We start from the raw sequence: 14,588 nt of genomic DNA on the forward strand, positions 1-14,588 counted from the left end.
GACTAACAACCCCCCCACCCCCCCTCCTCGGCAAGCCTGAGCCCCCACCTCCCCAATGAAGAAGACAGGATAACATGGGTAGCAGGGCATAATGAGACCTGCTCTGCCATTGGCTAATTCCAGGGCTGTCGATTGGGGATACAGTGAGAATCCGACCAAAAACTCAATTTGCCTTGAGACTGTGACAATTCAGCCACACACACTTTTTTTTTGGACCCAAAAAAAATGACCAAACACTTCCGCCTCTTACCTGCCAAGCGTAATACAAAGCAAAAGGACAGCAATGAAGGAGAAAGCTGAAAAGACAGCGACGACGGCAACCTACGTCATTTCCAGTCAAGCGGCATCCAGTGTGTCAAAAGCTCCGGGTAAGACTTTTTACATCATGAATGTCTCCCCGCCTGGCTGGCTCAAACCATTTGAGTTGATGCCAGAGTGTGAAATCGAGCCCGATGGGTCTTGTCGGAAAAGCAGAAAAGAACCATTTTGCTGCCACAGAATATTTTCTGCTCACAAGTTGAAACTGTCTCTAGAAATGTAAACAGAACCTAAAATGACATGGTCCCTCCGAAGAGAAATAACCTTCAGTAGCTCTTTTTTTTTTATATATACAACCAATAAGACCAATCAAAAAAACGGAAAATAATCCGGGTCTGAATGACAATTAAGCCTCGTTCGTACACGCAGCCAACGGTGATGTCAAACTCACATTGCAGTGTACCGAGAGGCAACAATGGCAGCCATCGAGTCCCAGTTGGTGAAGCAGACGGCGCCCACTGCTGGAACCTGCGAGTGATAGAAAAGATCGAGAAAAGAAATTAAAGATCCTGTGCAATGAATTTGGAGATTTGTTCCTAAATACATGATACGGGACATATTTGAATATAACGGCAAAAAAAAAAAAAAAAAAAAAAAATGTGCAAAGACTGGGAAGAAAAACTTGTCGAGATAGCGAGACTGTTTTTCGTCTATTTTTTTTTTTTTGGTGAGTAACTAAAACAGTACGAGCCACCCCTCCACCACTATATAACACTTGAGTTTACCTGGCACAACTGCGACGTGCAGCTAGCTATGCCTACAGCCCGAAAACGCATCTTCCTTTTGCCTAATCCGCTGGGGTGAGGCCGCTCATGAGCGCCTCGTTGTGCACCGCGAGTGCACACACGTCATGGAAAAAAGGGCAGTGACAAACCGCCGCGTCTCGTCGTATTAGCTCGTAAGCCCTCGCGAGGCAAATTTCTATTTCCCCTCCTCATTTCCGGCGTGCTCGTTTAATCCAATCAAAATCGTGCTTGCCGCATTTTGAAACGACGTGAGAAGGGAAAGTGCTTTACAATGGACAGGCTCGGCGACCTTTCCCCTCACTTATGCAGTCCAAGTTCAAACCCAGATGCGCAATCAACTCTGCGCCAGTCAAAATATCGGGAGTGCATCTGGCGAGAGGGAAACAAGAGTCAGACAAAGCCGAGCTTGTCGAGAAATTCCCAGAGAGGCCTCTCGGTGTCATCATGCTGCCTAATGAGACATTCAGCAGCCATCATGGCTGTGCAGCTGTCACCCTCTTGTCGATACAGACAAAAGAGGACCGCGTTAGTCACTTTCTGGCTTATTTCAAACCAATCTCCGAACACGGGTCTAATGGCTTTTCAAGCGCGCCTGCGAACTGAAAGTCTGCCTCGGCAAACGCCAAGACAACCCGGAAACGCGCGTGTGCGGGCAGCCACGCAAACGACAGATTCTACGACGTACACAAATTGGACAATAATATATTCTTGGCCCACGCTACTGATATTTTCAATACCGTCATAAACAACTCAAAACCTAAAAATAAACAGATGGTGTTCCCCATGAGACAAACGTGAACTGTTTGTGGACTCTTTCATAAACACGTAGCTTCAAAATGTAAATGTTTGTCATTTCTCCATTGTTCGCAGTGCAGTACAGTTTGAATCTTTGAGAGTAATAATAGTCCTGTCCGTTTCCTCAAAGTTCCCAACTTACTGTATTTATGTCAGAAAAATAGACTATTAGAAAGCTGCTGTGAATCACTGCAAAACGACATTCACAGTTAAGACAAGGTGAATTGATCCATCCATTTTCCGATCCGTTTACCCTCACAGGGGTTATGGGGGGTGCAGGAGCCAATCTCAGCTGTCTTCGGGCAGTAGGCGGAGGACACCCTGAACCGGTTTCCAGCCAATCGCAGGGCACACACAGACGAACAACCATCCACGCTTACACTCACACCGAGGGACAATTTGTTCAGTCAGTCTGCCATGCATGTTTTTGGAATGCGGGTGGAAACCGGAGTACCCGGAGAAAAACCACGCAGGCACGGGGGAGAACATACAAACTCCACACAGGAAGGCCGGAATCGAACCCACGACCTCTGCACTGTGAGCTGGACGTGCTAACCACGTCCCACCGGGCCACCGAATGTTAATTCAATACTTTTTAAAATTCCATTTGATATTCATGGTTCAAGTGTAGGGCAACATTCTCTCTTGCGAGGGCAACAGCTTCGGCAAGGAAGCCCAAACTTCCCTCTCCCTAGCCACTTCTTCCAGCTCTTCCTCGGGGTCTCTGGGGCCTCCTCCCGGTGGGACATGCCCGGAACACCTCACCGAGTAGACGTTCAGTAGGCATTCTAATCAAATACCCGAGCCGCCTCATCCAGCTCCTCTCGACGTGGAGGAGAAACGGCTCGACTCGCAGCCCATCTCGGATGACCGAGCTTTTCACCTTAAGGGAGAGCCCGGGCACCCTGCGGAGGAAACAAATTTCGGCCGCTTCAGTCCGGGATCTCGTTCCTTTGGTCACAACCCACAGCTCGTGGCCATAGGTGAGCGGAGGATCGTAGATCGACCGGTAAATCGAGAGCGTCGCCTTCGGGCTCAGCTCCTTCTTTTCGACGACAGACTGCTCCAAAGCTCGCAAGCTCCCATCCTGCACAGCCAATCTGCCATTACAGCCTTTCATCTATGAATGTGACTGTGATGGTTTATTTTTTTGTTTGTTTTTTTTAGATAAACAGTTCTGAAGCCTCAGCTGACAGCTGTTCATCGCATGCTTCAGAAATCATTTGGACCGTGTCCTGCTTCGTCATCCGAGTCTGCCACCATTTGCCCGAGAGAGCGCAACTACCTCTGGTGTTAATTCTGCGCCTCAAACCTTTGGCGGAGAAACAAATCTCTCATCCAATTTTTTTTTTTTTTTTTTTACCTGGGAAGCAGACAGGACAGGTTGTTTCACTGCCATTATGTGGAGAGCCCATCCACGGTCTTCCTGATAAGAACCAGAAAGAAAACCGAATTTAAGGGCGGAGAAGGTCAACATTAAGATTAAAGTAAGGCCAATTTGAACCATGTGAGAAGAAAACAGGAGCACGAGAAAACGCACGGCTGGGAAGGTCACGATAACCTCTTAAAACTGCCGGGAAAGGCCAGCAACCCCCCCGCCCCCCCATCCCTCCCCAACTCCGGGGCCGTAACAGAGGCAGGAGACGCCTGTGAGCATTCCGCAATGCCGGGACCGGGCTATGATGTTTAACACATGGCGCTCGTTTCTCTTGCTGCCAGGCCGATTTCACCATCAACCATGGGCAGCAGCGTTGCTGTCACAAAGCCCGAGAGTCATGTCACGATCGGTGGAAGCTTAGCGCCAACGTGGGCATGCATCTTGAGCGAATGCTTTATGACAATTAATAAATCCGATGGATGCCATGTTCGGTTTCTTCAAAATCAAAACAAATTTAACGTGCTAAAGCGTCCGCGAACCGCAGCGCCGCCGACACCCGTACATCAACTGTGCCATGCACTCAGAGACTTCACAAAGTTGGAAGAATTTGGCCCTCTTCATCCTTGCGTTTTTCTGTATGCGGCCCTCAAATGGGAAAAGTTTGGACACCCACGATCGAAAAGGCATTTGGCGCCGGATCGGATGTCATCAGTTTTCATTATTGACAAGGCATATTTTGGGGGAGGCGATTAAGGCACATTTGGCGCCGGATCGGATGTCATTAGTTTTCATTATTGACAAGGCATATTTTGGGGGAGGGGCAAGGGGCATCTGTAAATGATTTTTAGTCCACGAGAGTACAGTGTCGAATTCAACTGAATATTTCAGATTGCTATTTTGTCCGATTAAATATTAACAACCGTGACACGCTGCCGCATAAGGCCTTTGCAATTTAAAAGCAAATCCGGTCACTCAACAGCCGTGCGCGCTGGCGGATATTCGATAGCGGAAGCCGTAGCATGTGGTGCGGCGCAGCGCGTGTGGGAAAACAAGTGTGCCTTTAAATAGCACAATAGTGGCCGCTGAAGCAAATCGCAACCATCTATTGTTTTTCGGTCTTACCTGTTACGACTATAAGCAGATAAAGCAAATTTTAATTACACTGATTGTCAGAGAATGGTGGCAGCAGTAAAATCTTATCAAAAGCACACCGGGAACATAAATTCACTGTGAGACAGTCAAAAAAAAAAAAAAGGGGGGGGGGAGTGATAGTTGTCTGAGCTATTGTAGCTCACAAAAGGGCACAAAAACATCGACAAGGGCCAAGACCTGTTGATCCGTTGACGGTGTAAATCAGGCCAGGTCCATCTTCACAAACATGACTTTGCATGAATTGGTCTGATTTTGCGTCTGCCTGTCCGGTAACTGCAAAAAAAATAAATAAAATAAAAAAACTCCACCGTTCATCCCGTATCGACGTATTCAGAAAATTGCGCTCAGTTGTTCGAGTGAAGACAGGTAATGAGCGTGACGGGGAATACGTCAAAGCCGCATTGTCTTCTTCTGCATACTCATTAAGCGTCCGCAGCCGAATGCTTTGACCCTCATTAACAGCCCATCGCCGTCGCTTCCGACGCATAGAAATGAAGTCATTATGCCAGTCAATGCCCGCGCGACGGCTCGCATCATCGCATTGCTTATTTCTCGGCCGAAAATAAGTCGCTGGTAGCTTCGGCGTCGTCTGGGGCGGACACCAAGTGTGACACGTTTGTCACAGGACAGCGGCAGCGTCAGACGGCAATACCGTTGCCGGACGACGTCTGTTTACTCTCAGCACGGCAGATTTAAACAACCAATGCAAACATGTTATTTGTCGGTCTGCTCGTTTGCCGTTCGTGTCGGTTTGATCAAAGAGTCATTTTCGCCGGATCCGCGCGGTGAGCTCGGCAGCAACGTCGCTACGCAACAGTCGCCTTAAGATCAAAACCGAATGCGAACGGCTGCGGTTATTTATAGAGAGTTTGTTAACTCGTTAAGCTCATTAAAATTCTTCTGATCCCCCGGTTGACTTTGCTGAAGCGGGACAGGAGCTACTTGTCAGCAGCAGCTTCAGCCCACGTGTTTATGCCTTTTGCTTAATTCAATAATGTCCGATGTGAAAACGGAGCCCGGGATGGGGAGCATCATTTGTTGACCGTAATTTGGAATTTGTGATGAACTATCACCACATTTGGGGGGCGGGCGGGGGGATTAGTCCATGCACGGGGCTAGTTGCATTAGTCTCATACGGATCGCAAATTTACATTCGGCTAAAATTAAGAGCAAAAGGGATCAATAGCGAGCGAGACTCGAGAGCCGATGAGTCGACTCTTAAGGATCAACAATCCCGGGTTTGCGCTGCGCAACACAGATGAGGGATTAGCGAGGGTCGCAGCAGCTCCAATTTCAGATTCATCAATAATGCGCACGGCTCGTATGCTACTCCATCCTGCTAACCGAACAGCCCCCACCCGCTTTGCCGTGAAGCATTCATGCGCAAGATGACAGCATTACGAACGCGTCGTCCGATTTTAGGGACAGCCAAAATAGTTGCAGCCTGATGAGCTTTTTTCACTTCGGAACATAATCTCGGTTGAATGACGGCCGAGGATTCTCACTGACCACCAAGAACATTTATTTCCTTCAGGCAACTCACACTCAAACACGCAAAAGCAGAGTATGGCTGTGTCCGAATGTCCATCCTGAACCCCCCCCCCCCCCTCCTATTCACTACATAGGAAGTAATTTTGAGTACACTACAATTTTTCTCGCTGGACATTCGGACACGCCTACAAAATGGCACAACCCTGATTTAAGGCGATTCATCGGGAATAGTGTGGACAAAGCAGTTGTCTTGTGGTAGGTAATAGAAAGTGTGTGTCACGAAAAAATAAATAAAATTCTGGTTCATGGAGTCAATGAAGAACTGCATGTTAAAAAAAGGCAGAGACATTTCTTAGTTCTGCACCTTTAAATAAGTAATTTTGCCATCAAAGTCCCTTCCTCCATTTTGTTCATTTTATAGTTTGAGGTATCCCAGTAAAAAAAATAAATCAAAATAGCATAAGTCGCGGTTCTTCTTTTACACACACACGCACACGCACACACACACAGAATAAAAGCTTGTTTTCTCTGCTTTTTGGTCAGAAACCGGCGTTTTGGGTGAATCCAAACCATGCTCTACGGCTGCTTACTAAAAAAAGCTCGAAGCAAACTTTTTTTTCCTCTGGTGAAAGAATAGCCGAATTTTTGTCTTGTTAGTGTTCGTGCTTAGATTGTGTCAGAAATCACAATTCGGGAGGTCTTTCAAGACGAGTGAATCTGCTCTAAAATAACTGTCGATGTGTGCTTTGTGAAAATTGTTGTTTTTTTTTTTTTTACTCGATACGCAGGCTAAATTACAAGCTAGGGAGAATAGTTGTTCTACATGAACAATATGTGACACGGATATTGAAAAAAAATGAAATGATGGAACCAAAAAAAAAAAAAAGGGACAAATGTCTGGATGGGAGGAAGGTATTCACCCCGCCCTTCCAGTTCCACAGAGCTGGCATGTAAACACAGCTGAAAAAACAGGGAAGAAGGGGTGGGATGAACGAGGTCCAGCACAAGTGGAGTCACAACAAGTCTCTTGTCTCGCAACGGCAAAAACACAAGACCAAGACAATGTAGCTCGTTCGGTCGTTTTGGTCCGAGCCAACTTTACGTGCCATAAAATCGCCGCAAAAAAGATTCCGACGTCGATCGATTGCCATGGCGTTGAGTCACTTCAAAGTCAACTTCAAAGTCCCATCTCCCATTTTTTTTCAGCCCGTCTTGACAGTGGAGACCACGGGGTGGGTCAAAGAGCGAACAGCTGAGGCTTCAACCGGTTGAAAAGCCTCGATGCAGTCTAAGGTTGACTCGATAGTCAAAAAAACAAGAGGAGGCCTTGGCTCCCGTCAAGTTGAAACACACCAGTGGGCAATAAATCTGAAAAACCGGTAACATGACAACTACGTGAAGGAATTGGATATGAATTCAAAACAATTGGGGCCCTCTGGAACAGCATTACGGGCCGATTAAATCCTGGCAGTCGATGAATAATAGAACAAAGTCAGTTGCTCAGATGGAACGATTGAGCAGATAGTGAGAAAATAGTCACCGTTACCTGAGCTAGCTTGACGCTAATGGCTTGAAAAAAAAAAGTAAAAATGGCCGCATTTTTTCTGTTTTCCATATGAGCGGCGTCAATTTTGAGATACAAACTGACTGGCATTTAAGTCCTGCGGTATTAATCAAAATCACGTTTTTCACGGATTTTGAGCGGAGATGACCTGTGCTGCTAAAGAATTACTCTTCACAACTCTCGTGACTCCACTTTTCATTTGCGTTCGCGTTACAATGCCGGGAAATGTATTCACGTCGGCCATTATTCGTATTCACGTCGGCCACTATTCGTATTCACGTCGGCCATTATTCAAGTCACACAAGCTAGCTGGGATATCTGTCCCATCATCCACTCGCGGGCAGGTGCTTCGATGCTGCGTCGAATTGTGATGAGCAAAACGCCAAGCTATCAATGGATATAGCGCACCGAACATCTTTGCGGTCTTTTGGAAAACTCTTGGCAGTCTCCCTTTCTCGCGGCCATCTTGTCGCGGGGGGAGAGAGTCATGCTTTAAGAGGGGGAATGGGATGAGAACACGTGTTCCAGACATCCACTCAGTAATTGATCTCTTTTGACCTTGTCTCCCTCTCGGGGCTTCAAGGGCAGACCTTTTTTTTTTTTTTTTAATTCCTGCTCCAATTCTTCTCCAAAGTAACACTCTTTCTCTGGCTTAATTGATTCAGAGCACGACGATGCGCTTTTTACAGTGGAACGTGAAGAGCGTTTGAATGGCGATAGATAGCACGGCCACTCGGTGAACACTGGAGGCAAAAAAAATAAAAAATAAAAAAAGCACGGAGACATCCTAATGCTTTTATCAAGGACAATCGCAAGCAAGGGAAATGCATCAATCAATACGGAGAGTAACTTAAAGAGCTTCGATGAGTCAACAGAGTGTAATCTTAATGGATCCACAGCGCCGGTCAATACGGCCTGACTTTGGCAGCGCAGAGCGCTCAGCAAAGCCGCAGCCACCGAAAACGCATCGTTAAAAAAGTCGACTCAAATCCTGGGGCCGAGTGTTTTAGCTTTTCTTATCTTTTGCGTTATAGTGCATTGTTTGAGACGAGCGGTCTTCATCGCAAAAAAAAAAAAAAAAGAATGATGCATATCATGCGGAAAGCAAATCGACAGAATCTCAAGCCCCCAAAGCGCGTCTGTTTTCGTGGATGCTCCAATTTGATCTGGCCACATCTGCTGGAGATTTGAGTCAGGGGGGAACACATGGCATATTTATTCTTTGACAGGCGTGATGATGTCGATCCCGATGCCGAATTCTTTTCACAGACGATCCCCGAAACTCACTAATGACGTTCCTCGGGGGTAATTCAAAAGAAAGGACAAGTTGTGGTCCCATTTAAGGCAGCAGCTGAGCCCTTTGCAGCTAATGGAGGTGCTATCGGTGAAATCAGCTTTCGGGAGATAACCATGTCAAAAACAAACCCGTGAGACATTCCCAAATGCTTCCTCGTCAACCGTCGGCGTGCAGGGTCATTTTGTGCGGGACAAATGTGGGATTTTTTCCGTGGCGGTAATTAGGGTTTCAAACTATGGAGACACAAAATGGTGGCAAAGAACGGAAGCGTGCAACTGCCAATGCGGAGGGTTTTTTTTTCTTTTTTGTTTCCAAGTACATTTGAACATATTTAAATACGTTCGAACGTACTTGCAAATATGTTTTGACGTACGGGTAGGCCGGGGGTCGGCAACCTGCGGCTCTGGAGCCGCATGCGGCTCTTTAGCGCCGCCCTAGTGGCTCCCTGGAGCTTTTTAAAACAATTTGAAAATGGAAAAAGATGGGGGGGGGAATATATTTTTTGTTTTAATATGGTTTCTGTAGGAGGAATAGACACAACTTGACACAAATATTCTTCACGTTTTTAAATGCTGTAAAAAATTTTGTCCTCATACAGAAACCATACTAAAACAAAAAATATATTTTCCGCACCCATCTTTTTCCATTTTCAAACATTCTTGAAAAAGCTCCAGGGAGCCACTAGGGCGACGCTAAAGAGCCGCATGCGGCTCCAAGAGCCACAGGTTGCCGACCCCCGGGGTAGGCTAACTGTGACAAATTTCGGATTTTACCCCCCATAATGCCACCGGCATGCACGAGTAGGATTAAAAAAAAAAGATACATTCGAAAGTTAAGAAGTGAAAAGAAATATTACGTTCCAACATTTTTTCACTCCACACTTGGGCAGCTAAGACACTTGTGAAACAATGAAAACGTGGAGTCCACAAAGGACTCAGCCAAAAGAATATAAAATGGCAGCGGGAGAGACACAAACACGAAATGACGTGGCTACTCGAGCCAAGTCGGCATTCAATCCAGTCAGAGCCACCAAAGCTGTCAAGAATTAAAAAAAACAGAACCAGGAGAAGAATGGCGTCCAAAAATAGCAGCTGAGCTTTGGCGTTGATGTCCTTGCTGTTCGTTACGAGTTTGAAATACTTTCGCCATGTCTCAAAAGATTAAAATCTTTCCTCCTGACAGGGTGACAAAATATCCATCGAAAAAAAAAAAGCGACTTTATGACTGACATTGCTAAATTAATAAACACACTGCACTGGATTTTTCCCGCTTTGAAGATTGGAACATTCGAACAGTGCTTGTAAGAGGTTTACGTCACTCACCTGTCAGGCAATGTAACTTCTTGCGATGTTTGGGGATTTGGGGTTTCCAAAATGTCAGGTGGAAGAAGCGCAGGCTGCATACGGTTTTTTCCTACCCCCAAAAAAAGGAAAAAAAAAAAAAAGACAAAATGCACAAATTAAAGTCACATCTTATCTTTCAAAGCAGAGTGTCCCACGTTGGCAGCAGTTTTAGAGCATTTTGACGGTTCTTTCAAGTCCGACAGAATATTGTGTTCTTTGACAATGAAAGCACCAAACCAAAAGTGGGAGGCGACGTCTTCTTTTACCAGAAAAAAGAAAGGAAAGCCTTCTCTGTTCTAATTTGGAATCTGCAGTGGAACACTGGTTGGTTTCATCAGAAACAAAAAGTTTCTGAGAAAAAAGCGGAGGAATTTTTTTTTTTTTTGTGAAAACAAACATGTCAAAGCAAAACAGCGACTTGCATGCTAACACGCTTTGCTATTGCAACACTTTAAAGTGTAAAATAACAAGAACAAGACTCAGAAAGGGCTTTTGATGTCAATTAATAATTACAGATATACAACAAAGGACATGCCCGGTGAGTCACGTTAACTCACTGCAGGGCTTGTGTTGCACGTCAGTGCCTTTTTTTAAATTTTTTTTTTGTACACAGCATTCTTCCACGAACTGCCTCACCTTTTCTCACAATCGCAAAACACAAGACCACAATAGAAACTGTTGATACCATGCATAAACAGTACCTACATCACCCTGCTAATCTGTATTTTCAACTCAAAAGCTGTGCTGAGCTCATAGCCAAAGCGATGCAACTCTGCCGTGACGTCTCCTCACCGTGATTGACGACACGAGTTCACAGATAAACTGGGTGAGGCGCTCTTCAAAGCCTACTCACAGAAAAAAACTTCCCTGGGGAATATGTTCGGCGTTGAAAGTAAACGGTCGGATTCCGGTTGGCAAAGCCAACACACCAGTTGCCATGCCGGTGTTGTCTTGAGCAGAATAAAGTTGCCGAGAGGAGGCGTGCCGTTGCCTGGACGAGGCTCAACTTGCCATCACTGTTGTGCTCAGTTATTCATGGTTTGGGTTCAGGGTTCGATTCCAGCTCCGTGCCTGCGTGGGTTTTCTCCGGGTACTCCGGTTTCCTCCCACATTCCAAAAACATGCATGGCATGCTGATTGAACAAATTGTGCCTAGGTGTGAGTGTAAGCGTGGATGGTTGTTCGTCTGTGTGTGCCTTGCGATTGGCTGGCAACCGGTTCAGGATGTCCCCCGCCTACTGCCCGAAGACAGCTGGAATAGGCTCCAGCACCCCCCGCGACCCTTGTGGGGGGGATAAGCGGATCGGAAAAGGGATGGATGGATGGAGTTCAGAATAACAATAACGGTAATTTGGGCAGATGGGAAAAAAAATTTGGCGGTGGACGAGAATTTAATTCTTCCTTTCTTGATACCTTACCCCTCACCACCACTACCACCCCCCCCCAAAAAAAACTAACATTAAAAACAAAACCTCCTTCCTTCAACAATAGTCAATCAAAATAAAATGTGATTCTAACCAACCCCATTTTTATCCATGAGTTTAAGTAGGTAAGTCAATAAATCAGACTACCCCCCCCCGTCTTAACCTCATCCCTTCAGGCAATCTGGTTTTGCTCTCTTTGTGAGCTCAAGCAGGGAAGCACGCTATATAAGGAATTGTTGGTGTTGTGCGCAGCTTTTGGCTCTGAACTGTTAAGAGCCCAGGGAGAAGAGGTGGAGAGTGTGTTTACACTGAATACTTTTTTTTTTTCCCCAGAAGGTACAGCGTGTCTGTTGCTTTAGCATAATTCCAACAACAACATTGGCGGTTGGCAGAAGACACGGAGGTGTAAGCGGGTCTCAGCGATGCACATCTGCCCGTTTTTGTGAGGCTAAGTGTCACTAAGTGGGATACACACAAATATAATCTGGAGAGTCTGACCCTATTCCCCGCCTTCTGACCAACACTGCATTAAAAATTGTGTAAAAGATATTGCTACGTGGGTTCAGGAACACGTTAGAAAGTCATTCTCAGTGAACACAGTTTGTCGCTACATCTTTCTTGCAAAGCGAAAGTCACATATCAACAGCACCCAGAAAACGCCGTGCAGCTTTTTCGGAACAGATGAACTGACACATAGTGAAGAAGTGTGCTGTGGTCTGACGAGTCCGTATGAAAAATTGTTTTTGGAAATCATGGGCGACATGTCCTCAGAGTAAAAAAGGAAAAAAAGACCATCCGGATTGTTATCAGTGCAAAGTTCAAGAGCCATTAATGGTGGTATGTTAGTTCGGGCAACTTGCAAATCTGTGACGGCACCATGAATGTTGAAGGGTCTGTACAGGCTTTGAAGCAACATCCAAGCCGTCTTTTTTTCAGGGACCAAACTACTTATTTCAGCAAGACAATGCCAAGCCAAACTGCCGTGGCTTTGTATCAAGAGCGAGTGCAAGACTAGCTTGCCAGCAGTCCAGACCTGTCCCCTATTGAAAACATGTGCCGCATTACTAAGTGCAAAACGACAGTGGAGAACCCGGACGATTGAGCAACTCAAGCTGCACATAAACAAAATGGGGAAAGAATTCCAAAGCTTCAACAATTAGTGTCCTCGGTGCCTAAACACTTCTTGAGTGTTGTTCAAAGAAAAGGTGATGTAACACAGTGGTACAACGGTTTGAACATTGAATAACGTGTCTTTGGAGTGTGTTCAGTAGAAAATGATTTGCAAATGATGATATTGCATTTTTTTTTTTTGTTTTACACACCAAGCTAACTTTAGTGGAATTGGGCTTGCGTACCATGCGCTAAAAAAATAAGGAAGCATAACTTGAGGAATGTTTAGATGGTGGCAAATTGTCAAAATTCCACGTCTAGTAAAAAAGAAATAAATAAAAATAATAATAATAGCGATGAAATAAAACATCTACCGTCGTTCTTAAAGATTTTAACATTGTTAAGCAGCAAACTGAACTGCCTTGGCTACGTCGTTGTCGGAAATTAGCATGCTTGGTAAATTTGGACAGGAAATTACCTTGATACGTTTCCTGCTCTTAACAAATTGCCCGGATTTGCTGTGCGCAGCGGCAGACTAAATGGGCTGAGAGGCCACAGGAGGAGTATCAGACTGCAACGGTCCACGGAGCGTGACTGTAGGCCAAGGCCCAGTTGGGCGGGACAACAACACAGGTTCCTTAAAACAACAAGCTGCAAAGTTTGCTACTGTACATCAAACAAGAAACAGTGCAGCTAAAGCGTGATGAAAAAAAAACACACCCAACGTTCAAATCAAGTGTGTCACTCGAAAAAGATAAGACAATGTATTCTAAGAAAAATAATTTTTCTCAGGTGGTTATATTTAGACGGTCAGGAACACTGTCGTCGGTCGCAATGAAACGGCATATTTTTAGACATCACAGCTTCAAAGAAGAATTCGGAAAAATTCCAAGTTGATGCTGGTGAATAAAATAATGAACAGCCAACACTAAGTCGAACTTTTATAATACAGCGATAACTACTTACGAAATTAATATGTTCTGGAAGACATTTCTGAGCGAGAAAATTTTGTAAGTAGAGACGTGTTTTCCATGTAAATGCCCTAATCCGTTCCAAGCCCCCCAAAATTCAGACATAAATGTTTTCTCAAGCAGAAAAATGCATCAAAATATCGAACAAATACATTATTGCACAATAAATGAGAGTTATGCATCATGTAAAAAACAAAGAATCGGGTAAAGACTAAAAATGACGGTCATTTAACTTTTAACCTTTTTTCAAGAACAGCTCCTGTCGGGCAAATGTGTGTATTGCGTTACGATGACCCGACAACGACATCTGTTGATTGATGTCTTGACCACAACTCACACACGCCGCATACGCAGCATCTGGAACGCTGAAGTATGCGGCGGCATTGAAGGAAATATGACTGCTGAAATCAGTCCAGAGAACTGAAGAGTCAACCACGCTCGATTGCATATTACGAATTTTACCATTGAGAACGGACCCGAGGAAGCCCCGCCAGCCATTCGGTCCTCATTTGTAAACAAGAGTGTCACGACAAAAAAAATAAAAAGCACCTTGAGGGAAACGCGGCTCGCCCAGCCCTCAAAAAGTGGACGGAAGACTTGTCGAAGAATAAATATAACAACTGGAGTAGAGCAAAGCGGTGTCCGTTTAACGTGATGTCATTATTGTGTGTCCCTGAGCCAGGGCGGAAAAAGCATCCGGGCTGTCCTGATTGCTGCTCACCGGGATCACAGTTACATGGCGTCAGATGCTATATTTAAAGATGCTTCTGCGACGGCGCAGGGTAAACGTTTCGGCGTCCCCTGGATACAAGTTACGAAATACCTCGCTGAACGTTCTTTACATTCAATGCCGCGAGATCGCCTTTTTCACGCGGGGATCCCGAAAAATTGGAGAACAGAAGTCTGTGAAGACAGAAAATTCCAGAGTCAGCCTTGGAACTCTGTTCTGTATTTGTGCCGTTGAGATAAACCAGCCACATCATTCAGTTTGGTCGAGTT

General features: G+C 45.4%; 1 protein-coding gene across 5 annotated transcripts in view; it reads right to left on the reverse strand.

The window, feature by feature from the left end:
* Positions 1-14,588, reverse strand: part of peak1 (pseudopodium-enriched atypical kinase 1) — a 47,260-nt gene that overhangs the window by 22,742 nt on the left and 9,930 nt on the right. Inside the window, exons 2-4 of one of the 5 annotated variants that reach the window (XM_019893287.1) lie at positions 10,064-10,154; positions 3,223-3,285; positions 710-786 (exon numbers count right to left, since the gene is read on the reverse strand). The gene's annotated coding sequence lies outside the window, so the exon portion shown is untranslated. The remainder of the gene's footprint in view (positions 1-709; positions 787-3,222; positions 3,286-10,063; positions 10,155-14,588) is intronic. The other 4 variants (XM_019893285.1, XM_019893286.1, XM_019893288.1 and 1 more) reach the window with 4 other exon arrangements.

Source organism: Hippocampus comes, unplaced genomic scaffold (assembly GCF_001891065.2).
Source record: "Hippocampus comes isolate QL1 unplaced genomic scaffold, H_comes_QL1_v1.1 scaffold62, whole genome shotgun sequence".
Classification (NCBI taxonomy): Eukaryota; Metazoa; Chordata; class Actinopteri; order Syngnathiformes; family Syngnathidae; genus Hippocampus; species Hippocampus comes.